A 24,229-nucleotide genomic window follows, 5' to 3' on the forward strand; every position below is an offset into this window, starting at 1 on the left:
GCAAACCACTGTCCCTCCCAAACCACTTTCCCCTCTGTGCCCCTTGTCTCTCCCTGTCCTTGCCTCCCTTGGCACAAATATCATAGTGTTGCTCTGTCTTTTCCACCTGTCCGTGCTGCTCTTGCCCTTCCCCTTGGACTCTCTGGGTAGGGGGAGGTTCAGATGCAGTTCAGACACCAGCCCTGCGGGTCCTGCCATGCAGACATGTCCTTGACATGGAGGTGCCCAAGTCCCCCTCTAGACTGTGGGGCTCTGGGCAATGCATTTTGGAGGCTGGGAGTGAGCCAACTCTCTCTTCAGCACACCCTGTCTTTAGGACATTGGACTATTTCCCTGGGGTGTTGGGCTGGGCTGCAAGCTGCCCTCCAGAAGGGCACAGCTCTCCCCTTGCATCTGGGTGTCATCTCAGTGCCCCATGGAGAAGCCATCTAGGTGCTAAGGCCACGAAAATGCTGCTGGGCAGCTGGATGTGGGCAGCTGGAATGAGCCTGATGTGCTCCTGGCTAGAAGGGGAGGGCTGAGACCCCCCTCAGGTGCTCTGGGAAGGGCTACTGAGCTTGGAGATCTACACTTTAAGACTAGATTCCTCTGCTCTCAGCAGTGTTGGTTCTTTTTAGGGTAGCATGAGTGCAAGTGTCCTCCACCTTGGAGGCACAGGGCAGCTGGGAAGAAGAGGGATGGACAGGCCAGCTCTCCTCCCTCTGCACCAAAGACACAGTGAATCCTTTTGTCCCTCAGGAATCACAGCTCTTCACTGCTTATCACTGCCAAGTGCAGTTGCAGTGCTGAGGATCTCTGTCACCAAGAGTCCTCCCCAGGGATGACAGGGGAATCTAAAAGAAAACAAACAAAATCCTTAAAACTATGAATGATCCCCCACTGTGTTCGGGGCAGAGTTAGGCTCGGGTGGGTACAGACGGGTGAGACCATGGGTCCCATGTCCATTAGCAGAGCTCAGCTCCCCTGGCCACAGTCAGGGTGTGATCTCACACCCCTTTCCTGCGAGGGTGGCAGCCAGCGGTCACCACGGGCTGGTCCCTTCCCTCTGCCGTGCTCCAACACTCAAAGCAGAGCAGGAGCGGAGGGGAGGAGAGTCCGGACGCAGCTTGTGGGGACAGACGCGGTGCTCCCCCGAACCACCCCCGCTGCCACAGCAGGCGTGTCCTCACTGCAGCCTTCGCGTAGGGGCTGCAGCTTTCCTGCGCACACATCCGGCATCACCAGGAGGACTTTGTCTTTTCAGGGCTATTCTCCTTATTCCCACACCGTCCTGCGGTGCAGCAGGACACCGCCCGCCCCGCCCCGCCCCCACCCCTCCGCCCCGCCTCCACGCCAGCGCGCATGCTCCGACCCGGCCCCGCCCCTCAGGCCCCGCCCCGCCTCCCCCGCATGCGCACTGCCACCCCCGCCTCACCGGCCAGCCCCACCCCAGGAGGCCCCGCCCCACCACCCAGGAGCCAATGGGGGAGTGCGGGGTGGGCGGGACTTTGGGGCTGGAGGCGTCACTTGCGGTGTGGGGGGCGGGGCTGGGGGTGCTGCAGCTGCCGGTGCTGGAGGCTGAGGAGCTGCCGTGTGCGGGGCCGGGGACAGAGGGCTGGGGACAGAGCAGGGCCTCGGCGGAGGGAAGTGTGTGTGGAGCGAGACACCTCGTGTGGGAGCTGCCGTTCTTGCGGCGGGTGTGAGGGGGAAAGGGAAGGGGCGGCCCCGAGCGGGCGCTGTCCTCGCCGGGCCGAGGAGCAGGCCGGGAGCGCGGCCTGGCGGGGGAGCGTTGTCAGGGGACTCACGGGTCAGGGCCCGGGTTTCCCGGGTGTTTTCTTCTCTATCCATCCGTTTGTTCAAATGTCATGTGTATAAACTTACTGTTGTCCCAGTGAGGGTTTTTTTCCATTTTTTCCTTTAAATAAGAGGTCACAAGTACCTTTTTTAATACGCCTGTCACATTCTTATGCCAACATAGGAGTTTTGTAATTATTTTAGAGGAGGTCCAGGAATTTGGGGAAAGCTTGTTTTGTGTTGCAAAACGACAAGCTCTGCTTGTGACCTGCGACCAGCACATGTCATAAGAAAACGACTAATGAGGGCAAGTGTGGAATCTTGGACTTGAAACTCTAGCCAGTTGCTTGCTTCGTTCTGAGAAACTTTCACATGCTGTTTGAAGGGCCTGTTTGCCCGAGTTCAGACTTCGTACCCAGCCAGTCAGTCTTAGGAATATGGTCAGCCTGCCAGACCCATGCATTTAATTGTCCCTGAAAGTCGACTGGTGGTTTTTCTCTTATCACTTTCCCATCTGTCAGTGCAGGTATCAAGGGAGGTGAAACTTGGGGCCCAGAGTGGTCTCAGAGAAAGGATCTGATCGGGTACAGAGTCTCTATTACCATCCTGGATTGAATGGCTTTAAAGCACAATGAGCGTGGGATACCTTGGGGGTCGGTTGTAGGTCTGCCCCTTGAAAAGGTGGATCTTTGGTGACAATGAAGATATGAGTTTTTGGAGGAAAAGGGATGTATATGAGGAGACCTTCAATGTCTGTGTGTTTTCTTGATCATCAGAGCCTGTGTTGCTTTAATGGGGACTCCTTCCCAAATGGAGACAGTCTCCTGACTAACCTCTAAACTGCAAGTGAACATCTTTAAGGTGCCAGCTCAGTGTGCTGGTGTTTAGTTTGAGTGGGCTAGCTCTGCGTGGATGCAGATATGGTTGCAAATGTTCATGTTTTCCCTTGCAGGTTAGCACCTAACTCTCAGTATTCCTCCCCAATAGATGCCCAAGGAGGAGGAGCTGGTGGCTTCCCCATCTTCCAGCTAGTGAAACTGATGCAGAGAAAGGAAAGGGCTTCTGCCATGTGTAGGTGGAAGAAAGTGGGGAAGGACGCCAGCTCTCCCTGCTCTCCCAGTCTTGCTGCTGCAGAAGAGTGGTGCTGCAAGCTGACGGGATGTTTTCCCTTGTTCATGTGTGCAGCAGAGGTGGTAGCCAGATTCAGCTCTTCGAAAAGCCTTTCTTAACCAGGAGGTGGCTTCTTCACAATTGAATGTGACAACATGGAAACCGCCCATTTCTGTCTTTCTCTCTACTTCTCTCAGGCATTACAGAGCAGCAGAAAATGCTCGTGACCAGATCCAGCCAGTGAAGCAAGCCAGTGCAGGGGTAAGCTTGTGTTGTTTCTTATTTCCTTTTTAGGGAAAGCTGATTGACTGTTTTCAACCAGAAATACCAGCGCTCTTCCTTGTATGCTGTTGAGTGAAGAATGTTCTCATGCCAGGTGTTATTCCCAGGGGAAGGGGGAGCATTCTTCAACAAATGGCACTTTCACAGAGGTCTCGTGCTGTCATTTATTTTGTTTCTACGCCATTGTGAATATATGAAGAAAAAGCAGTATTGAGGAGGCATGACTTATCCCACTTCATCTGGGCAGCAGAAAACAGTCTAAAGAAGAATCCGGTCCCTTTGTGGACCATCATCTTTCGTCCAGATGAAGACATGGTCCCCTTGACCACTGGGGAAAATGAGGAAGAGGGTGATTTATCAGAGGTGCTCTGCACAAGTGAATCAGAAAGCAATAGATTTCCTTCAGGAAGGCTCTCTGCATTGACCACAGGGGAAGTGCAGAAGAACAGCTTAGACTCTGCACCTTTCTGCAAGGTGTATACAATTGTCGGAGACTGATAGCACCCCCTCCATTCTTTAGCTCTTTGCAGTTATCACTTCTGTTTGTCGTTCCCCATCAGAGCTGCCATTCCAGCTCTAGAAATGGGGCTCAACATGCTTGCACTCAGGACAAGTTCTGTCCAGTTTCCCTTCACGCAGTGCTTGGATAGAGCAAAGAAATAGATAAGAACTCAGTTTTGCAAAGCCAAAAGCTTGGGCCAAATTGTTCCGTTCTTGCTCAGAAATGCAGCAGCTCCCCTCTCATCCTGGGCATCATCTTGTTCTGGTTCCAAGTGTGGTTAACATACTGCACGTTGCCCACACAGGAGAGACAGTTTAGTCCTCCTCCTCAGTGCATCATAGGGAGTGTGATCTCCTTGTAGTTCCATGCACTTATTGGAGAGTCACGCTGCTCTCTGTTCGTGTGGGACACTTGAGGGACAATACTGCAACTCCAAAAGTGCCTGGCAGGTCCTGCCTCTGGCTCCTGCCTGCTGCACAGTGTAAGCCTTGGCAGGTAACTCAGTGTTCTCTCACGCGTCAGTTGTGTGGCATTCGGGGAAAAAGCCAGAAGTGGCTGCCTTCGAAAAGACTGGAAGGATCAAGTAGGTGGGTGTGGGATATGAAGGTCCTGATGCCCCCAGAAAGAAGGAAATAGGAATTCAGAGCTAACAAAGGTGAATATGTTCCACCTAATTTCAGTTGTCAAGAGCATCTAAAGCTTAGGTGTGAGCTTAATCTAAGCTGAGGTCTGAGCTGAGACCTAATCTCTGAATCAGGCAGCTAATTCCCCTGCACTAGGCCCCTGGCTGTACACAAGCTTTGAAGATTGTTGTCTGTTTTAAGCTTTGTTTTCTTAATCGTAGCATTGTAGGCCAGGACTATGGCTGGGAAGTCAATGGTTGGAGCTTTGCTGTGGGAGCTAAGAAGATTGTTCCTACTTTCCATCAAGCTGGAGAGGAGTGGTGAACAGCCTCTCTGCGAAGGATAGTGCCATGTCATACCCAGCAGTGCAGTTTCAAAGGTAGTTTCCCTTTGATGTTTTTCCAGCTGTGCAGGTATTGTACTTCTGCCAGCCCCAGGTCTCCCTCGCCTGAGTGCTCCGGGGGCCTCACCTGCTCTACGACAAAGTCTGAGTTGTGTTTGGTGGCAAATCGTGGGGCTGTCATTGCTGGGCAGTATGATGTAAAAAACACTGTCCTCTCTCCTTTTATTTCCCCCAGCTCCAAGCCCAAAAACTAGACATGCAGACTTGGAAGGCTTCAATGTAACTGATAAATTACTGGACCAGCTGTGCCACTTTACCAGCAGCTGTTTCTTTCTTCCTTTACAGGAATGATCTTCTCAATTTTGTAGATTCTGCTGTCTTCAGGGCTCATGTTTTGAAGTTCTTCAGGGTAAAATGTCTCCTTGATGGTTTTGTGACTGAGTCTATTAAACAGGACACGGGTATCTGACCCCTTCTCTCAGCTCCTACCATACAGCTCACAAGCTACATTTCCTTACTCCACCGTGTCCCTGCCCTTGCCTGCTAGCTGGGGAGGTGGCTCTGTGGGAGGAAGTTCATGTGTCTGTGGCAGAATCTGAAGCCCTCACAGCAAAGCATTTTCTCCTGCTCTCACATCTTGTTTCTTTTTTTCTTTTTTTCTTCTTCTTTTTTTTTGGCAGGGAGGTGGAGGTTTTGGGCAGAAAAGGTGTTCTGTGTCCTTGGAAAAATGAAGACCCCAGGAAGAGGCTCTGCCTTGGCTAAACTGAGGTGTTTGAAGTGCAGAGAGCCACAGGTTGGAGTGCCCTTGCCATCCCTGAAGAGAATAAGTTGGTTTTCCAGTGGGATGCAATTCATCCTGAGGAAGATGCCTAGGAGGAGATTCAGTGCAGAGAGCTGGACACCTAACTGTGGGTGCTGGTGCGGAGGTACCTCCCCGTGAGCTGGGTAGTAATCTCACCTGGAAATGTACTCAGTTCAGAGGAGTGGGGAGTAATTCCAGAGACCAGCCTTCCATTGCTTCAGCAGCTATCGAGTGCCATTTTACATTTCCTAGGATGTCCAACCTGTTATCTAGCTGTTGCAGCAGTGGTGAGTGGAAGTTCAGGGATAAGGGGAGCAGGAGTTGTGTAGTGTGGCTTGTGATTTATGCTGAAGAGGCAACAGTGGGACTTGGGGGCTGGGGATCAGTTTTAGGAGAGCATGGGGTTCCTGGTGAAGACGTTGAGCCCCAACAAATGGGGTCAGGTTTCAGGGGTGCTGCAGGCTAGGCCTGAGGAATATCAGGAAAGTTGAGGTTGCAGAGATTGTATGTCAGCACTGCGAGGCAGTGCTTGAGGATGGAGGATGACGTGGGGAGAGTTACGCAGGGCTGGGGCAGCAGGGATGTGTCGACTGCACTGAAGCAGACCATTGAAACTCTGTGTGTCTGTGTGTGTCAAAAATGGAAGAGCGGCCGCACATCAAAAGTGCTACTTGAGGGCAGAGCCATTTGTCCCTTTCCTTTGTCTTCCTGCAAGCGATGCCTGTGATGCTTTGGTCTAATCAGTGCCTGGGGAGGGACATGGATTTCCGGCACCAGCTCCATCTCTAACAGCCCTCAGCAAGCCCCGTTAAACCTCCAAGACACTTTATTCCTGTGATTTCACTTCACACTGTGTGACTTTCCCCTGGGAGCTTGTAAGATTGTGGGAACCACAGTGAGCTTGTCATTGCCTCTAATCTGCAGGGTGGCTAGTAGGAGAACTTAAGAGTGTTGTTAAGTACAAAGTTTTTAATGAGCACGTGATGTAATCTGGTTTCATTTGTTTCTCATGTTTAAGCCTAACAAAGTTATGCTAATGTGTTTCAAATGAACTTCATGAATGTCCTTTTCCAGTGGCGATCTAGTGCTATCCCACGTAATATGTGTGGGACAGTGGGACGTCTGTTATGAAATGTAGCCTTCCAGGGTGCACTGATGTCCCAGAATTTCAGGCCTTCCTCTTCCTGCTGGTTCTAGTTGTCTGTATGATGATTCTCCTTGGGAATATCCACGTTTTTGTGCTGGTGACTGCAGAGCAGCATTCCTGTCCTTTCAATCCTGCCAGGGATAGGATGTGTTAGTATCCTATTCATGAGATTGGGAACCCCTTCTGCCACAGAAAGACTTTCTCAGCCATCTCCTTCCACCTCACTGTAGTAAGAACGTTCTGCAGCAGCCTGGTCACTGTGTATCTCTTACCAAAACCCAGCACCCTGACAAACCCTAGCAAAGGGTTTTCTGTCTTTTACACAGCCCTGCCTCTTCTAATCAAGATGCTCAGGTTGCCAGTGGTAATCCCATCCCCAGCCAGCTCTTTTTAATCTTTCATATCATGATAGAAAAGATGCATTGAAACATGCATGCACGCATTTGTCTGAATGTGTGTCTTCAGTCCAAGAAAGATAAGGTTAAGTGATCTGCACAAAGTAGATGCATTCAGGAGATAGACTCCCAACCTGAGCAGATTGCTGTCACCTGATCTGAAAAATAGTAAACTGAGTTGTAATATTTTCCTGTTGCAATGTAGCTTTGGAACAAAGACTGTGTTTAGGCTAGCTGGGAAGCAGGTACATGAAGTGTATTCACAATTACAGCAGAAACAAATCAGCGCCAGGTGCGTCACAAGTGCTGGGCTCAGCACTGGGGAAGGAGCCTAGCGCGATCCCCCCATGTCCCTCTGAGGCCCACTGCCACCACGCAGGCAGCAGCACAGCCTTGGTGCCAGGGGCTGGGGGAGCACAGCCAGGCTTCTATGTGACACGGCCCTTGGGAGAAGGAGCAACCTGGAGTATGTCAGTGCTGGGCCTGTCTCACTGCAGGCTGCATAGGGGCTAGTCCCTGCCTCACAGTGCTTGCTTACCAGGGGACCTGTGTTGCCGGTAACTGCCAACCCTGGTCCATCCCTGTCCTGTGAGCAGTGTAGGGGATTGACAGGGCTTGGGAAAGGGACAGGAGTGTCTGGGAAGCTCTCACAGCCCTGTGTACACTTGATGGCTGCAATATGCAGGCTCTCACCTTCTTGGCTTCCTTGGTCAGGTAGTGACCTCTCAGTTTTCTCCTTTTTTTTTCAGGGCAGTAGCCCATTGCCCCAAAGGGAGCCCAAAGGAGGGAGGCTGCAAAACCCTACAAGGGCAACAGATGCCTTGGCTGTGGGGTTCCCCACCTCAGATGTGAGCTGGCTGGCTGAAGACCACGCTGGCGCACAGTCTTTGTGGCCCAGCCTTTTCCCAGAGTGTCATGGGGCCCCAGCTGAAAAGGCAGGCGCTCCTTTTGGGAAGGGCGGCATGCACCACACGCCTGCCCCAAGCCTGAGGTGAAGGGGGCGTCTCAGTGAGGCTGTGGGGAAGTGGAGGAAGGATGGGTCTGGTTGGTGGGGCTGTGAGAGAAGCAAAGATGGTCTCCTCCTCTGCCCACACCATGGTTGCTTCCAGAACTGCAGGCATGCAGTAGAACATGCCGCATACTCAGCTGTCAAGGTGCTGTAGCCACTGAAGAGCCTTCTGGGCCTCCAACACCCCAACATAGACTTCTACATGTCCCTGCACACACTGGCTCCGAGCCCCAGCACGCTGCCAATGTGCTGGCACCCTTTGCACCCAGCTTGGCCACCTCTCCTACCGATCCACAGCAAAGGGGCCCTGCTCCCACTTCCTGCCACAGCAGTGGCACGCAGCTGCCACCACACTCTGCCACCCTGGCCCCAGCCCTCACCAGCTCTGCTCTCTCCTGGGCAGAAGACCTTCCTGGGCACTGCTTTTTCAGGACCCTCCGCGCTTTCTCCCTGTCCATGCTCGCAGCTTGCTTCTGCGCCACCTGCAAAGCCACCAAGGGCACATTGTCACCGAGCATCAGCAGCAGAGCGAGGGCAAGGGGCTGCTGCATCCTCAGCACCACTGTGGGCACACGACAAGCCCCACACAGGAAGTGCCACACCTTCGGGACGGGCGCTTGCTGCTCAGGCTGCATGCCTTTTAAACAGGCCTGCCCGTTTTTCCTGTGTGCCTGGAAAACCTGCACCGAGGAACCCATGGCCACAACCTGGACAAGCTACGCATGCACACAGAGCAGCACCCGGGTGAGCATGTGCGGGTTAGGAGTGGCACTTACGTCCTTGCTGCTGGGTGCAGAGACCGGGACTGGAAGTGGGACGCTTTCCAGGCTCTACAACGGAAGAAATTGGTGGCACAGGCACTCAGAAGGAGCTTTCTTCAGCCCTTTGGCATGCAGCTGCCACTCACAACATGCCTAGCCCACCTCAAGGCATGCAAATCCTTCAGGCAAGAGTCACAAGCCAAGAGCCCAAGAGCCCCGACCCCTTTGCCCTGACTCCCACCACAAAGGGCTCCCACCCACCGCCCTGCTTGGCCCTTGCCTCGGGCCTCTGCCGCCTGCCTGCTCCCAAGTAGCCCCCCTGCAAAGCCTTACGAGCACAACAGATGCCTTGCCTGAGGGGCTCCCTGCATCACAGGGCAGCTGGCTGGCAGCACGCGGGGCTGAAGACCATGCTGGCGCACAGCCTTTGCGCCACCTTTCCCCAGAGGGCCTAATGGGGGCCCAGCTGCATGGCCAGGCCCCAGCTGCAAAGGCAGCTGCTCCTTTCAGGAAGGCCTGCATGCACCACATGCCTGCCCCAAGCCTGTGGCCAAGCTGCCGTCTCGGGGAGCCAGTGGCCAAGCAGGGGAATCATGGGTCTGCTTGGTGGAGCCGGGAGAGAAGCAAACATGGGCTTCTTCTCTGCCCACGCCAGGGCTGCTCTGCTCAGGAGCATTTTTGGGGGCAGCAGCTCAACTTCACACCGCCCTCCCCCAGCAGACCACCACCTCTGCCCACCACCAGAGCCCCAACAAAGCCCTTCCTCACAACCTCTCGCGCCTCAGCTCGCTCCTTAGCTCATACCTGAGCACCGAGGACGCCGCTGCTGCTCGCCGCCTCCTGCTCTCTCGGCGGGTCCGAGGCAGCTGTGCTGGCCCTCTCCACAGCCTGACAAAGCAAAGGAGGCCTTTGCAGCGCAACGCAGCACGCCAGCCCTACTCCTGGCCAACGTGCTGCCAAGCAGCAACAGCGCCCCTCTGCACAGCAGCCTCCCACCTCGCCTCACTCCCTTTCCAAGGGCCCACAAGGGAGCCCGCACCACAGCCAGCCCACCTCTGCTCCCACGCCAACTACAGCCTCTCTCTCTTCCCTTCGCTCCACACCAACTTGGCAGCTTTTGCCCTGCACCTTCCCACCACAAGCAGTGCCTTCCCCGCGGTGCCGAGCGCCCTCGCAGGTGCCAGGAAACTGTTCCTGGCACCATCACTGCCACCCCTGGCCCACCCATCGGGCCCACCTCCCCACAACCCACTCGCCCTCCTCTCCCCACACACCCACACACCTGCCTCGCTCCCTCCTCCCTCCTCCCACCACGGCACCCATGCCCCCACCGACACTGCCGCTCCCTCCTCCTGCTGCCTGCCACCCACCACCACTTCCAGCACCGCCTGCTTGCCCACCACACAACAACCCGCCCCAGTGCCCTTAGCAGCCCCCCGCCCCTACTCCTCCAGGCAACACCCCTCCTGGCCATCAAGCACTTCCAGGCACAAAGGGGCCATCGGAGGTGCTGCGCTCAAGGCAGCCCCGCTCTCACCTCCCAGCCTCTTCCCTCCACAAATGCACTATAAGGTCTTGAGGCCATCTCAGCCCACATTTGCCCTACGCGTGCTCAGAAGCTCCTTCCTCAAAGACCTCCCGCACCCCCACCACCAGCACTGCACACCAGCCTTCCTGGCAAACTCCCAACAGCCTCTGCCCCATCCTTGCCCCAACCCTCCCACTGCCGCAGGGCCAGCCGCCAAGGTGCTGTGGCCACCGCAGAGCCTTTTGTGCCTCCAAAACCCCTACATGTGCTTCACAATAGCACTTTGGACACTAGCCCCAAGCCCCATCAGCCTGCTGCTGTGGGGGCACCCACTGGGCCTGCCTTGGGCGCCCCTCCTTCAGAGCCACCACCAAAGGGGCCCCCGGGCCATTTCCTGACACAGCACTGGCACACAGCTGCCACCACACTGCCCTGCCCTGGCCCCAGCCCTCACCAGCTCTGGTGGCTCCGCGCCAGGAGGCTTTCCCCGCCGCTGCGCCCTCAGGAACCGCCGCGGTTTCTCTCTGGCCGTGCTCACAGCTGCTCTGGCGGCCACCTGCAAAGCCACCAAGGCCACATTGTCACCGAGCATCACCCACGCAGGGACGGCAACCTGCTGCTACATCCCCAGCACCACTGTGGCCTCGGCACAAGCCCCGCACAGCGGACGCACCTTCGCCACGCGCACTTGCTGATCAGGCTGCATGCGGGGCCCCTCCCTACCTGCCTACACCTCATGCTGCTCGGGCCAACGGGGTTCCACCATGGCCACCCAACACAGCCGCCCTCCTACGCTCACCACCATGCCCACCTCTCCCCACACACACCCCCTTTGCCACCACCTGACAGAAAACCTCCTCTTCCCCTACCCGCTCCAACACTCCCACCCGCCCACCACCAACTCCTCCTCGCCCACTTGCCGCCACCCACCACAACACGGCCCTGCTCCCACCTCCACCCGCCCAGCCTCACCCTCCAAACGCCTCACACCCCGCAGCACCAACGGCCTCGCCACATCACCCCCAAACACAGCCCTTCCCCACACCCATGCAGTACTCGCCCACCGCCGCCTCTAGCATTGCCTCCTGCCCGCCCTCTCACAGCCACACCAGCTGCACAGCCTGCACTTTTCACCCTCTTTTCAACAGGCCTTTTTTCTAACGTGGCCTAGAAAGCCTGCACCAAGAAACCCAGCTGCGCAACCTGGCCGAGCTGGCAGCACCTGGGTGAGCATGTGGGGGGCTCGGAGTGGTGCTTACGTTGTTGCTGCTGGGTGCAGAGGCTGCCATCCCGGCTGGCGTGCTCTCCAGGTTCTACAACAGAAGACATTGGTGGTACAGGCACTCAGAAGGAGCCTTCCTCAGTCCTTTGGGAGACTGGCAGGCAGCTCCCACGCACAACATGCCTAGCCCATGCAAAGGCACCATAATCCTTCAGGCAGCAATCCCAAGCAAAGAGCCCAAGAGCCCCGGCTCCTTCCAGCTGAGTCCTACCACAAAGGGCTCCCACCCACCTCCCTGCTTGGCCCTCGCCTCAGGCCTCTGCCGCCTGCCTGCTCCCAAGTAGCTTGCCTCTAAAGCCTTACGAGCACAACAGGCGCCTTGGCTGTGGGGCTCCCCGCCTTCAGAGCTCAGCTGCCTGGCACGCGGGGCTGAAGACCACGCTGGCGCACGGCCTTTGCGCCACCTTTTCCCGGAGCCTAATGGGGGCCTCAGCTGCAAAAGCAGCTGCTCCTTTGCCCAAGGCCTGCATGCACCACGCGCCTGCCCCAAGCCTGCGGCCAAGCTGCCGTCTAGGGGAGCCAGTGGGCAAGCGATGGAAGGATGGGTCTGCTTGGTGGGGCCCGGAGAGAAGCAAACATGGGCTCCTTCTCTGCTCACGCCAGGGCTGCTCTGATGAGCATTTTTGGGGGCAGCAGCTCCAACCTGACACTGTGTTCCCCCAGCAGACCACCACCTCTGCCCACCACCAGAGCCCCGACAAAGCCCTTCCTCACAACCTCTCTCGCCTCAGCTCCCTGCTTAGCTGATACCTGAGCACCCATGCCGCCGCTGCTGCTCGCCGCCTCCTGCTCTTTTGCGGGGTCCGAGGCAGCTGTGCTGGCCCTCTCCACAGCCTGACAAAGCAAAGGAGGCCTTTGCAGCGCAACACAGCACGCCCGCCCTACTCCTGGCCAACGTGCTGCCAAGCAGCAACAGCGCCCCTCTGCTCAGCAGCCTCCCACCTCACCTCACTCCCTTTGCAAGGGCCCACAAGTGAGCCCGCACCACAGCCAGCCCACCTCTCTGCTCCCACGCCAACTACAGCCTCTCTCTCTTCCCTTCCCTCCACACCAACTTGGCAGCTTTTGCCCTGCACCTTCCCACGACAAGCAGTGTCTTCCCCGCGGTGCCGAGGGCAGGAGCGGCCTGGCACGTGGCACAGAGCTGTCGCCGCCACTGCCACTGCCGCTGCCGCCCCTGGCCCACCCATCGGGCCCACCTCCCCACAACCCACTCGCCCTCCTCTCCCCACACACCCACACACCTGCCTCGCTCCCTCCTCCCTCCTCCCACCACGGCACCCATGCCCCCACCGACACTGCCGCTCCCTCCTCCTGCTGCCTGCCACCCACCACCACTTCCAGCACCGCCTGCTTGCCCACCACACAACAACCCGCCCCAGTGCCCTTAGCAGCCCCCCGCCCCTACTCCTCCAGGCAACACCCCTCCTGGCCATCAAGCACTTCCAGGCACAAAGGGGCCATCGGAGGTGCTGCGCTCAAGGCAGCCCCGCTCTCACCTCCCAGCCTCTTCCCTCCACAAATGCACTATAAGGTCTTGAGGCCATCTCAGCCCACATTTGCCCTACGCGTGCTCAGAAGCTCCTTCCTCAAAGACCTCCCGCACCCCCACCACCAGCACTGCACACCAGCCTTCCTGGCAAACTCCCAACAGCCTCTGCCCCATCCTTGCCCCAACCCTCCCACTGCCGCAGGGCCAGCCGCCAAGGTGCTGTGGCCACCGCAGAGCCTTTTGTGCCTCCAAAACGCCTACATGTGCTTCACAATAGCACTTTGGACACTAGCCCCAAGCCCCATCAGCCTGCTGCTGTGGGGGCACCCACTGGGCCTGCCTTGGGCGCCCCTCCTTCAGAGCCACCACCAAAGGGCCCCCAGGGCCATTTCCTGACACAGCACTGGCACACAGCTGCCACCACACTGCCCTGCCCTGGCCCCAGCCCTCACCAGCTCTGGTGGCTCCGCGCCAGGAGGCTTTCCCCGCCGCTGCGCCCTCAGGAACCGCCGCGGTTTCTCCCTGGCCGTGCTCACAGCTGCTCTGGCGGCCACCTGCAAAGCCACCAAGGCCACATTGTCACCGAGCATCACCCACGCAGGGACGGCAACCTGCTGCTACATCCCCAGCACCACTGTGGCCTCGGCACAAGCCCCGCACAGCGGACGCACCTTCGCCACGCGCACTTGCTGATCAGGCTGCATGCGGGGCCCCTCCCTACCTGCCTACACCTCATGCTGCTCGGGCCAACGGGGTTCCACCACGGCCACCCAACACAGCCGCCCTCCTACGCTCACCACCATGCCCACCTCTCCCCACACACACACCCTTTGCCACCACCTGACAGAAAACCTCCTCTTCCCCTACCCGCTCCAACACTCCCACCCGCCCACCACCAACTCCTCCTCGCCCACTTGCCGCCACCCACCACAACACGGCCCTGCTCCCACCTCCACCCGCCCAGCCTCACCCTCCAAACGCCTCACACCCCACAGCACCAACGGCCTCGCCACATCACCCCCAAACACAGCCCTTCCCCACACCCATGCAGTACTCGCCCACCGCGGCCTCTAGCATTGCCTCCTGCCCGCCCTCTCACAGCCACACCAGCTGCACAGCCTGCACTTTTCACCCTCTTTTCAACAGGCCTTTTTTCTAACGTGGCCTAGAAAGCCTGCACCAAGAAACCCAGCTGCGCAACCTGGCCGAGCTGGCAGCACCTGGGTGAGCATGTGGGGGGCTCGGAGTGGTGCTTACGTTGTTGCTGCTGGGTGCAGAGGCTGCCATCCCGGCTGGCGTGCTCTCCAGGTTCTACAACAGAAGACATTGGTGGTACAGGCACTCAGAAGGAGCCTTCCTCAGTCCTTTGGGAGACTGGCAGGCAGCTCCCACGCACAACATGCCTAGCCCATGCAAAGGCACCGTAATCCTTCAGGCAGCAATCCCAAGCAAAGAGCCCAAGAGCCCCGGCTCCTTCCAGCTGAGTCCTACCACAAAGGGCTCCCACCCACCTCCCTGCTTGGCCCTCGCCTCAGGCCTCTGCCGCCTGCCTGCTCCCAAGTAGCCTGCCTCTAAAGCCTTACGAGCACAACAGGCGCTTTGGCTGTAGGGCTCCCCGCCTTCAGAGCTCAGCTGCCTGGCACGCGGGGCTGAAGACCACGCTGGCGCACGGCCTTTGCGCCACCTTTTCCCGGAGCCTAATGGGGGCCCCAGCTGCACGGCCAGGCCCCAGCTGCAAAAGCAGCTGCTCCTTTGCCCAAGGCCTGCATGCACCACGCGCCTGCCCCAAGCCTGCGGCCAAGCTGCCGTCTCGGGGTGCCAGTGGGCAAGCGACGGAAGGATGGGTCTGCTTGGTGGGGCCCGGAGAGAAGCAAACATGGGCTCCTTCTCTGCTCACGCCAGGGCTGCTCTGATGAGCATTTTTGGGGGCAGCAGCTCCAACCTGACACTGTGTTCCCCCAGCAGACCACCACCTCTGCCCACCACCAGAGCCCCGACAAAGCCCTTCCTCACAACCTCTCTCGCCTCAGCTCCCTGCTTAGCTCATACCTGAGCACCGATGCCGCCGCTGCTGCTCGCCGCCTCCTGCTCTCTCCCGGGCTCCGAGGCAGCTGTGCTGGCCCTCTCCACAGCCTGACAAAGCAAAGGAGGCCTTTGCAGCGCAACGCAGCACGCCAGCCCTACTCCTGGCCCACATGGTGCCAAGCAGCAACAGCGCCCCTCTGCTCAGCAGCCTCCCACCTCGCCTCACTCCCTTTCCAAGGGCCCACAAGGGAGCACACACCACAGCCAGCCCACCCCTCTGCTCCCACACCAACTACAGCCTCTCTCTCTTCCCTTCGCTCCACACCAACTTGGCAGCTTTTGCCCTGCACCTTCCCACGGCAAAGACTGTCTTCCCCGCGGTGCCGAGGGCAGGAGCGGCCTGGCACGTGGCACAGAGCTGTCGCCGCCACTGCCACTGCCGCTGCCGCCCCTGGCCCACCCATCGGGCCCACCTCCCCACAACCCACTCGCCCTCCTTTCCCCACACACCCATACACCAGCCTCTCTCCCTCCTCCCTCCTCCCACCACGGCACCCATGCCACCACCGACACTGCCGCTCCCTCCTCCTGCTGCCTGCCACCCACCACCACTTCCAGCACCGCCTGCTTGCCCACCGCACAACGACCCGCCCCAGTGCCCTTAGCAGCCCCCCGCCCCTACTCCTCCAGGCAACACCCCTCCTGGCCATCAAGCACTTCCAGGCACAAAGGGGCCATCGGAGGTGCTGCGCTCAAGGCAGCCCCGCTCTCACCTCCCAGCCTCTTCCCTCCACAACAACACTAGCAACGTCTTCACCAGCCTCAGCCCACGTTTGCCCTACACCTACTCAAAGGCTCCTTCCTCAAAGACCTCCCGCACCCCCACCACCAGCACTGCACACCAGCCTTCCTGGCAAACTCCCAACAGCCACTGCCCCATCCTTGCCTCTCCCAGACCCTCCCACTGCCGCGGCACAGCCCTCAAGGTGCTGTGGCCACCGCTCAGCCTTCTGGGCCTCCAGCACCCCCAAACGGCCTTCTACATGTCCCTGCACACACTGGCTCCAAGCCCCAGCATGCTGCCAATGTGCTGGCACCCTCTGCACCCAGCTTGGCCACCTCTCCTTCCGATCCACAGCAAAGGGGCCCTGCTCCCACCTCCTGCCGCAGCAGTGGCACACAGCTGCCACCACACTCTGCCCTGCCCTGGCCCCAGCCCTCACCACCTCTGCTAGCTCCACAGCACAAGGCCTTCCCAGGCGCTGCTTTCTCAGCAGCCTCCGCGGTTTCTCCCTCGCCAGGCTCCCAGCTTGCTTCTGCACCACCTGCCAAGGCACCAAGGGCACATTGTCACCGAGCATCAGCAGCAGAGCGAGGGCAAGGGGCTGCTGCATCCTCAGCACCGCTGCCGCCACACGACCAGCCCCACACAGGACATGGACCTTTGGGACAGGCGCTTGCTGCTCAGGTTGCATGCCTTTTCCACAGGCCTGCCTGTTTTTCCTGTGTGCCTAGAAAACCTGCACCGAGGAACCCACGGGCACAACCTGCACAAGCTACGCGTGCACACAGAGCAGCACACGGCTGAGCATATGGGGCTTAGGAGTGGCACTTACGTCCTTGCTGCTGGGTGCGGAGACTGGGACCGGTGGTGGGACGCTCTCCAGGCTCTACAAGAGAAGAAATTGGTGGCACAGGCACTCAGAAGGAGCCTCCTTTGGCCCTTTGGGGGCACATTGGCACGCAGCTCCCATGCACAACAGGCCTCAAGGCACCCAAATCCTTCAGGCAAGAGTCACAAGCCAAGAGCCCAAGAGCCCCGACCCCTTTGCCCTGACTCCCACCACAAAGGGCTCCCACCCACCGCCCTGGTTGGCCCTCGCCTCGGGCCTCTGCCGCCTGCCTGCTCCCAAGTAGCCCCCCTGCAAAGCCTTGCGAGCACAACAGATGCCTTGGCTGGCAGGGCTCCCTGCATCACAGGGCAGCTGCCTGGCAGCACGCGGGGCTGAAGACCATGCTGGCGCACAGCCTTTGTGCCCCCTTTCCCCAGAGTGGCATGGGGGAGATGCAGGTCCAGGGCCCAGCTGCAAAGGCAGCTGCTCCTTTCGGGAAGGCCTGCGTGCACCACACGCCTGCCAGGCATCTCGCTGAGGCACTGAGGCAGCGGGCAAGGGGAGGAAGGATGGGGCTGCTTGGTGGGGCCAGGAGAGAAGCAAACATGGGCTCCTTCTCTGCCCGCACCATGGCTGCTCTGATGAGCATTTCCTGGGGCAGGAGCTCAACCTCACACTGCGCTCCCCCAGCAGACCACCGCCTCTGCCCAGTAGCCCGAGCCCCAACAAAGCCCCAACAAAGCCCCTCCTCACAACCTCTCGCACCTCAGCTCTCTCCTTAGCTCATACCTGAGCACCGATGCTGCTGCTCACCGGGTCCTGCTCTCTCTGTGTCTCCGAGGTGGCCCTGCTGGCCCTCTCCACAGCCTGACAAAGCAAAGGAGGCCTTTGCAGCATGCCAGCCCTACTCCTGGCCAACATGCTGCCAAGCAGCAACAGCGCCCCTCTGCTCAGCAGCCTCCCACCTCGCCTCGCTCCCTTTCCAAGGGCCCACAAGGGAGCCCGCACCACAGCCAGCCCACCCCTCTGCTCCCACGCCAAATACAGCCTCTCTCTTCCCTTCCCTCCACACCAACTACGCAGCTTTTGCCCTGCAACTTCCCACCGCAAGCAGTGTCTTCCCCACGGTGCCTCCCAAACCCCCACATGTGCTTCAAAATAGCACTTCAGACACTAGCTCCGAGCCCCATCAGCCTGGTGCTGTGGGGGCACCCACTGGGCCTGCCTTGGCCACCTCTCCTTCAGAGCCACCACCAAAGGGGCCCCCAGGCCATTTCCTGACACAGCACTGGCACACAGCTGCCACCACACTGCCCTGCCCTGGCCCCAGCCCTCACCAGCTCTGATGGCTCCGCGCCAGGAGGCCTTGCCTGCCGCTGCGCCCTCAGGAACCGCCGCGGTTTCTCCCTGGCCGTGCTCGCAGCTGCTCTGGCGACCACCTGCAAAGCCACCAAGGCCACATTGTCACCGAGCATCACCCACGGAGGGAGCGGAAGGTGCTGCTACATCCCCAGCACCACTGCCGCCACACGACCAGCCCCGCACAGCGCACCGACGTTCGCCACGGGCACTTGCTGATCAGGCTGCATGCGTGGACCCTCCCTACCTGCCTACACCTCATGCTGCTCGGGCCAACGGGCTCCCACCACGGCCACCCAACACAGCCGCCCTCCTACGCTCACCACCATGCCCACCTCTCCCCACACACACACCCTTTCCCAACAACTCTCAGCAAACCTCCTCTTCCCCTATCCGCTCCAACACTCCCACCCGCCCACCACCAACTCCTCCTCGCCCACTTGCCGCCACCCACCACAACACGGCCCTGCTCCCACCTCCACCCGCCCAGCCTCCCCCTCCAAACGCCTCACACCCCACAGCACCAGGCACCTGGCCACCTCACCCCCAAACACACCCCTTCCCCACGCCCATGCAGCACTCGCCCACCGCCGCCTCTACCATTGCTTCTTGCCCGCCCTCTCACAGCCACACCAGCTGCACAGCCTGCAGTTTTTGCACTCTTTTCCACAGGCCTCTTTTTCCTGTGCAGCTAGAAAGCCTGCACCAAGGAACCCATGGCCACAACCTGCACAAGCTCCGTGTGCACACAGAGCAGCACACGGCTGAGCATGTGGGGGTTAGGAATGGCACTTACGTCCTTGCTGCTGGCTTCGGAGACCGGGACCGGAAGTGGGACGCTCTCCAGGCTCTACAAGAGAACAAATTGGTGGCACAGGCACTCAGAAGGAGCCTCCTTTGGCCCTTTGGGGGCACATTGGCACGCAGCTCCCACGCACAACAGGCCTCAAGGCACCCAAATCCTTCAGGCAAGAGTCACAAGCCAAGAGCCCAAGAGCCCCGACCCCTTTGCCCTGACTCCCACCACAAAGGGCTCCCACCCACCACCCTGCTAGGCCCTCGCCTCGGGCCTCTGCCGCCTGCCTGCTCCCAAGAAGCCCCCCTGCAAAGCCTTACAAGGACAACAGACGCCTTGCCTGAGGGGCTCCCTGCATCACAGGGCAGCTGCCTGGCAGCACGCGGGGCTGAAGACCACGCTGGCGCACGGCCTTTGCACCACCTTTCCCCAGAGGGCCTAACGGGGGCCCCAGCTGCACGGCCAGGCCCCAGCTGCAAAGGCAGCTGCTCCTTTCAGGAAGGCCTGCATGCACCACACGCCTGCCCCAAGCCTGTGGCCAAGCTGCCGTCTCGGGGAGCCAGTGGCCAAGCGCAGGAAGGGTGGGTAAGGTTGGTGGGGCCGGAAAAGAAGCAAAGATGGTCTCCTCCTCTGCCCGGGCCACGGCTGCTCTGACGAGGATGTTTTGGGGCAGGAGCTCAACCTCACACTGGCCTCCCTCAGGAGCTCACAACATGTGTCGAGCGGCAGAGCCCCGACAAAGCCCCGACAAAGCCCTCCAGTGGGCTCAGCTGATACCTGAGCACTGATGCTGCTGCTCGCCGCCTCCTGCTTTCTCTGTATCTCCGATGGGTCCCTGCTGGCCCTCTCCACAGCCTGACAAAGGAATGGAGGCTTTTGCAGCGCAACGCAACACGCCAGCCCTAGTCCAGAGCAAGGCGATGCCAAGCAGCAACAGCGCCCCTCTGCTCAGCAGCCTCCCACCTCGCCTCACTCCCTTTCCAAGGGCCCACAAGGGAGCACGCACCACAGCCAGCCCACCTCTCTGCTCCCATGCCAACTACAGCCTCTCTCTCTTCCCTTCCCTCCACACCAACTACGCAGCTTTTGCCCTGCAACTTCCCACCACAAGCAGTGTCTTCCCCGCGGTGCCGAGCGCCCTCGCAGCTGCCAGTAAACTGTTCCTGGCACCATCACCGCCACCCCTGGCCCACCCATCGGGCCCACCTCCCCACAACCCACTCGCCCTCCTTTCCCCACACACCCATACACCAGCCTCTCTCCCTCCTCCCTCCTCCCACCACGGCACCCATGCCACCACCGACACTGCCGCTCCCTCCTCCTGCTGCCTGCCACCCACCACCACTTCCAGCACCGCCTGCTTGCCCACCGCACAACGACCCGCCCCAGTGCCCTTAGCAGCCCCCCGCCCCTACTCCTCCAGGCAACACCCCTCCTGGCCATCAAGCGCTTCCAGGCACAAAGGGGCCATCGGAGGTGCTGCGCTCAAGGCAGCCCCGCTCTCACCTCCCAGCCTCTTCCCTCCACAACAACACTAGCAACGTCTTCACCAGCCTCAGCCCACGTTTGCCCTACACCTACTCAAAGGCTCCTTCCTCAAAGACCTCCCGCACCCCCACCACCAGCACTGCACACCAGCCTTCCTGGCAAACTCCCAACAGCCACTGCCCCATCCTTGCCTCTCCCAGACCCTCCCACTGCCGCGGCACAGCCCTCAAGGTGCTGTGGCCACCGCTCAGCCTTCTGGGCCTCCAGCACCCCCAAACGGCCTTCTACATGTCCCTGCACACACTGGCTCCAAGCCCCAGCATGCTGCCAATGTGCTGGCACCCTCTGCACCCAGCTTGGCCACCTCTCCTTCCGATCCCACAGCAAAGGGGCCCTGCTCCCACCTCCTGCCGCAGCAGTGGCACACAGCTGCCACCACACTCTACCCTGCCCTGGCCCCAGCCCTCACCACCTCTGCTAGCTCCACAGCACAAGGCCTTCCCAGACGCTGCTTTCTCAGCAGCCTCCGCGGTTTCTCCCTCGCCAGGCTCCCAGCTTGCTTCTGCACCACCTGCCAAGGCACCAAGGGCACATTGTCACCGAGCATCAGCAGCAGAGCGAGGGCAAGGGGCTGCTGCATCCTCAGCACCGCTGCCGCCACACGACCAGCCCCACACAGGACATGGACCTTCGGGACAGGCACTTGCTGCTCAGGTTGCATGCCTTTTCCACAGGCCTGCCTGTTTTTCCTGTGTGCCTAGAAAACCTGCACCGAGGAACCCACGGGCACAACCTGCACAAGCTACGCGTGCACACAGAGCAGCACACGGCTGAGCATATGGGGCTTAGGAGTGGCACTTACGTCCTTGCTGCTGGGTGCGGAGACTGGGACCGGTGGTGGGACGCTCTCCAGACTCTACAAGAGAACAAATTGGTGGCACAGGCACTCAGAAGGAGCCTCCTTTGGCCCTTTGGGGGCACATTGGCACGCAGCTCCCATGCACAACAGGCCTCAAGGCACCCAAATCCTTCAGGCAAGAGTCACAAGCCAAGAGCCCAAGAGCCCCGACCCCTTTGCCCTGACTCCCACCACAAAGGGCTCCCACCCACCGCCCTGGTTGGCCCTCGCCTCGGGCCTCTGCCGCCTGCCTGCTCCCAAGTAGCCCCCCTGCAAAGCCTTGCGAGCACAACAGATGCCTTGGCTGGCAGGGCTCCCTGCATCACAGGGCAGCTGCCTGGCAGCACGCGGGGCTGAAGACCATGCTGGCGCACAGCCTTTGTGCCCCCTTTCCCCAGAGTGGCATGGGGGAGATGCAGGTCCAGGGCCCAGCTGCAAAGGCAGCTGCTCCTTTCGGGAAGGCCTGCGTGCACCACACGCCTGCCAGGCATCTCGCTGAGGCACTGAGGCAGCGGGCAAGGGGAGGAAGGATGGGGCTGCTTGGTGGGGCCAGGAGAGAAGCAAACATGGGCTCCTTCTCTGCCCGCACCATGGCTGCTCTGATGAGCATTTCCTGGGGCAGGAGCTCAACCTCACACTGCGCTCCCCCAGCAGACCACCGCCTCTGCCCAGTAGCCCGAGCCCCAACAAAGCCCCAACAAAGCCCCTCCTCACAACCTCTCGCACCTCAGCTCTCTCCTTAGCTCATACCTGAGCACCGATGCTGCTGCTCACCGGGTCCTGCTCTCTCTGTGTCTCCGAGGTGGCCCTGCTGGCCCTCTCCACAGCCTGACAAAGCAAAGGAGGCCTTTGCAGCATGCCAGCCCTACTCCTGGCCAACATGCTGCCAAGCAGCAACAGCGCCCCTCTGCTCAGCAGCCTCCCACCTCGCCTCGCTCCCTTTCCAAGGGCCCACAAGGGAGCCCGCACCACAGCCAGCCCACCCCTCTGCTCCCACGCCAAATACAGCCTCTCTCTTCCCTTCCCTCCACACCAACTACGCAGCTTTTGCCCTGCAACTTCCCACCGCAAGCAGTGTCTTCCCCACGGTGCCTCCCAAACCCCCACATGTGCTTCAAAATAGCACTTCAGACACTAGCTCCGAGCCCCATCAGCCTGGTGCTGTGGGGGCACCCACTGGGCCTGCCTTGGCCACCTCTCCTTCAGAGCCACCACCAAAGGGGCCCCCAGGCCATTTCCTGACACAGCACTGGCACACAGCTGCCACCACACTGCCCTGCCCTGGCCCCAGCCCTCACCAGCTCTGATGGCTCCGCGCCAGGAGGCCTTGCCTGCCGCTGCGCCCTCAGGAACCGCCGCGGTTTCTCCCTGGCCGTGCTCGCAGCTGCTCTGGCGACCACCTGCAAAGCCACCAAGGCCACATTGTCACCGAGCATCACCCACGGAGGGAGCGGAAGGTGCTGCTACATCCCCAGCACCACTGCCGCCACACGACCAGCCCCGCACAGCGCACCGACGTTCGCCACGGGCACTTGCTGATCAGGCTGCATGCGTGGACCCTCCCTACCTGCCTACACCTCATGCTGCTCGGGCCAACGGGCTCCCACCACGGCCACCCAACACAGCCGCCCTCCTACGCTCACCACCATGCCCACCTCTCCCCACACACACACCCTTTCCCAACAACTCTCAGCAAACCTCCTCTTCCCCTATCCGCTCCAACACTCCCACCCGCCCACCACCAACTCCTCCTCGCCCACTTGCCGCCACCCACCACAACACGGCCCTGCTCCCACCTCCACCCGCCCAGCCTCCCCCTCCAAACGCCTCACACCCCACAGCACCAGGCACCTGGCCACCTCACCCCCAAACACACCCCTTCCCCACGCCCATGCAGCACTCGCCCACCGCCGCCTCTACCATTGCTTCTTGCCCGCCCTCTCACAGCCACACCAGCTGCACAGCCTGCAGTTTTTGCACTCTTTTCCACAGGCTTCTTTTTCCTGTGCAGCTAGAAAGCCTGCACCAAGGAACCCATGGCCACAACCTGCACAAGCTCCGTGTGCACACAGAGCAGCACACGGCTGAGCATGTGGGGGTTAGGAATGGCACTTACGTCCTTGCTGCTGGCTTCGGAGACCGGGACCGGAAGTGGGACGCTCTCCAGGCTCTACAAGAGAACAAATTGGTGGCACAGGCACTCAGAAGGAGCCTCCTTTGGCCCTTTGGGGGCACATTGGCACGCAGCTCCCATGCACAACATGCCTCAAGGCACCCAAATCCTTCAGGCAAGAGTCACAAGCCAAGAGCCCAAGAGCCCCGACCCCTTTGCCCTGACTCCCACCACAAAGGGCTCCCACCCACCACCCTGCTAGGCCCTCGCCTCGGGCCTCTGCCGCCTGCCTGCTCCCAAGAAGCCCCCCTGCAAAGCCTTACAAGGACAACAGACGCCTTGCCTGAGGGGCTCCCTGCATCACAGGGCAGCTGCCTGGCAGCACGCGGGGCTGAAGACCACGCTGGCGCACGGCCTTTGCACCACCTTTCCCCAGAGGGCCTAACGGGGGCCCCAGCTGCACGGCCAGGCCCCAGCTGCAAAGGCAGCTGCTCCTTTCAGGAAGGCCTGCATGCACCACACGCCTGCCCCAAGCCTGTGGCCAAGCTGCCGTCTCGGGGAGCCAGTGGCCAAGCGCAGGAAGGGTGGGTAAGGTTGGTGGGGCCGGAAAAGAAGCAAAGATGGTCTCCTCCTCTGCCCGGGCCACGGCTGCTCTGACGAGGATGTTTTGGGGCAGGAGCTCAACCTCACACTGGCCTCCCTCAGGAGCTCACAACATGTGTCGAGCGGCAGAGCCCCGACAAAGCCCCGACAAAGCCCTCCAGTGGGCTCAGCTGATACCTGAGCACTGATGCTGCTGCTCGCCGCCTCCTGCTTTCTCTGTATCTCCGATGGGTCCCTGCTGGCCCTCTCCACAGCCTGACAAAGGAATGGAGGCTTTTGCAGCGC

The 24,229-nt window shown here is 60.0% G+C and overlaps 2 long non-coding RNA genes across 3 annotated transcripts in view; one reads left to right on the forward strand and one right to left on the reverse strand.

The window, feature by feature from the left end:
• The first annotated feature begins 4,516 nt into the window (after positions 1-4,516).
• Positions 4,517-5,416, forward strand: LOC138063495 (uncharacterized). Of its 2 annotated transcripts, none has more exons than XR_011137074.1 (3): positions 4,517-4,703; positions 4,979-5,042; positions 5,314-5,416. It is a non-coding gene; the product is annotated as an uncharacterized lncRNA (long non-coding RNA). The 2 variants fall into 2 exon arrangements; XR_011137073.1 differs by having other exon boundaries at positions 4,517-4,669.
• A 1,238-nt stretch (positions 5,417-6,654) lies between these two features.
• The window catches only part of LOC138063480 (uncharacterized), a 91,135-nt gene continuing 73,560 nt past the window's right edge, over positions 6,655-24,229 (reverse strand). The window contains exon 4 of the long non-coding RNA XR_011137054.1: positions 6,655-6,713. This is a non-coding gene — a long non-coding RNA (uncharacterized lncRNA). The remainder of the gene's footprint in view (positions 6,714-24,229) is intronic.

The sequence above is a fragment of the Struthio camelus genome, chromosome 32 (genome assembly GCF_040807025.1).
Source record: "Struthio camelus isolate bStrCam1 chromosome 32, bStrCam1.hap1, whole genome shotgun sequence".
In the NCBI taxonomy this organism is placed as follows: domain Eukaryota; kingdom Metazoa; phylum Chordata; class Aves; order Struthioniformes; family Struthionidae; genus Struthio; species Struthio camelus.